The sequence below is a fragment of the Triticum dicoccoides genome, chromosome 5B (assembly GCF_002162155.2).
Source record: "Triticum dicoccoides isolate Atlit2015 ecotype Zavitan chromosome 5B, WEW_v2.0, whole genome shotgun sequence".
NCBI classification, from domain to species: domain Eukaryota; kingdom Viridiplantae; phylum Streptophyta; class Magnoliopsida; order Poales; family Poaceae; genus Triticum; species Triticum dicoccoides.
Genome location: NC_041389.1, coordinates 206,313,268 through 206,316,116, shown reverse-complemented (window position 1 = coordinate 206,316,116; position 2,849 = coordinate 206,313,268). Strand labels below are relative to the sequence as shown.

The window sequence follows — 2,849 nt, the reverse complement described above, 5'->3', positions numbered from 1 at the left end:
TCCCGATCGAGGAACAGCGGAGCGACCGCATACTCCAATCCATCCACTCCCGATTTAGTCGATTCCAAAAAAAGGTCCAGATTCGAGGCGCAGCAAGAGCGACCGCGGTCGAATCCATCCAGTCCGGATTCAAGGCGCAAAGAGGAGAAAATCCATCCAGTCTGTCCCGATTCAAGGCGTTGCGGACCGACCACGTCGAATCCATCCAGTTCCAGTCCGTGAATCGCCGTCCGGCTGTTCGGCTCATGAAACTGCTTCCCAGGGGTTTCAAGGAATTAATCACTCTTCAGTTTCTCTTCAAGCATTCAAATGATGTCCTGGCTCTTTGTGTGTCCGTCACGGTCATTAGTGGATGCCTGGCTCTTTGTTTCTCATTCTTCCGCTGCGCATATATGCTTCCTCTACGCTCACTCTTGTAACTCTGGCGACAGAACATCCATCAGCATTCTATCTTTATTTTTTATCATCCATGAGCGATTTGTTTCTTCCACCCAACGATTACTTGTATCCTCCTAATCTAAATTTTGTACAGGTATTTTTCATACTGGGAGTTGGTCAATTGATTCGGCCAGATATTGGAAACTGGTTCTCGCATTTTTTTATTTCTGCAATTCTTCTGGACAGGTAATTACTTCATGTGGACTATACCAGATTTTACCATTTCATGTGTTTACCATCCATGTTTTTACAGCATATAAGATTACTCATATTTCTGTGTTATTCATACCATGGTTCTATTTGTTGCTGTATGCACGCAACGATTTAAGTGGAACAGTGTAGTTAAATGCGCAAAAGAATGTAGCCACACCCATACTGTTATAGAGGGGGGTGAAGCCTCAATATCTTCTTCTTCTATGCAGAAATGAGCAAAGCCCAATAATCTTGCAGATATTTGAAAGTATGTGTGTGGATTTTCAAGACACGGTACAAGCATAAGGTGACTTTCTTTCTAGATTAATATTGTGAACAGAATATGAATCAAGTTGCATGTAATTCCAATCCGAGATACCTCAGATCTATGCCTAATAAAAGTACAAAAGTGAAACTTATCTGTTCTTGAAAAGCTAATACTTAACAATTTGCTCACGTTTTTTGGCCTTCCATTTAAATGCAGATTTTACCTTGAGGAATGTTCATGTGCAGATCTTTCTAAATTACATAATTGAATTTTCATCTATTATCATTGATGGAACCACCAACTAATAAAATGGGGCATAAATGCCTCTATTTTTTTCCATATCATGCACGAATGGGTAGCAAAAATAAGGGTTAGTCACACATTAATCCTCTGTTTGTAAAGCGTCCCTAAAGCGTCACTTAGAGCGCCCTCCAGGCTCAAAGCGTCCAACTCGCTTTAGACATGTGTCTAAGGCGTCCGCCTTAGACACTAAAGCGTCTGAAGCGCCTGCTTAGGCGTCCTGATTGGCGCTTTAAGGCAGAGAGGACGCCTTAGACTTGCCAGGCAGGGTACAGAGATTCCTGGCAGGGAAACAGGGCTGGGCTCACATTTGAAACAGTTACAGGAGGGGAAAGAAAGAGAGAGAACCAAAACCAGAGCGTGCAAATATCCAGGCTTTACCAAAACCAGAGCGTGCAAATATCCAGGGCAGTGAGGTCAGCAAATCATTGGAAGAGTTAAGTAATTAAGTGCAGTCTGTATCTCATTTTTTTCTTATAAAGGAAGGTATCACGGCATAAAGTAAAAAAGTGTAGACCATCGGACATGCAGCATTGTTGTTCTTTTCAGTGATCTTCGTTGTGTCCGTGATCAGATTTGTGTGCATAAAGAAGTGCAATAACCTCATCACATACTTTTGGCAGGGGAGGGGCTATTTTAGTTACGACCGTAGGGACAACGAGCAGGAAGAGTTGGGCAACTGGAGTGCTAGATTCAGGACAAGTTTGCCGAAGCACTTTTATTAGTTCCATTGATAATACCAGGACTGGAGAACTGAAAGCCCTTGTAGATACAAGCGGTGTGCTATTAAACCAAAAAAATTAATTGCACAACATAATACTATTACATAGTTCGCGAGGCCGATTTTCACATGATTTTTAACTTATTAAATTAGAACTTTTTGCAAGAACAAGATTGACAATGGCCTTTTGGATTGCACGCTTAATAAAGTTTCGAGCTCAAGGCCTTTGATATTTGTGAAGTTTTACAGGAATAAGATTGATTGTAGCATCTTGGAGTGCACTAATATTAATAAATAAACACTGCAATATTTCTGTCGCCCAAAGGCTATAAGTTCTGTAATAATTTACCCAAATACTTAGCATTTTCTCTACCTAAATATGAGTGCACTGTTTTAGATCATATATTCCCAGTATTATTAAGACATTATGTGAAGTTATTTGTCCTGTTCCAATGCTACCTTTTGCAAATCTTTGAATGTGCCCTTCCTACTGTGATATACTTGTTGCACTCATCTGAAAGCTCACTCGTTTCATTTACATTTTCACTATAATGATTCAGGGACCTTGAATCTGATTTGTCAAATGTAATCTTACATGAGAAAAGGCATGCTTAATTACGAAAAGAAATAAAGTTGATTAAAGCAATAGAACATTGATAACCAAACACATTTTTCTCTCGGGTTTGTCCTTCATTGGAGCTTTTGTTTCTTTTATTAAAATGATCAAAAAGCCTATGTGAAGCTATAGCTTAATGTGCGAATGAATTTACCCCAAACAATAAGACACTACTACAATTGACGTGACAAATTTATTGCGTCATCAATAGTTACAATAGCATGTTATACTCACAAAAAATGAAATCAAACACAATGCTGTAGTGATATATAAAGTCCTTCACACGCCTATGGGCCAACTATTATCAGCTTCAT

General features: G+C 39.6%; 1 long non-coding RNA gene across 1 annotated transcript; it reads left to right on the top strand.

The window, feature by feature from the left end:
* On the top strand, positions 1-2,052 carry LOC119305341. Its single transcript, XR_005148627.1, has 3 exons — positions 1-624; positions 861-937; positions 1,822-2,052. It is a non-coding gene; the product is annotated as an uncharacterized LOC119305341 (long non-coding RNA).
* The last annotated feature ends 797 nt before the right edge of the window (positions 2,053-2,849 follow it).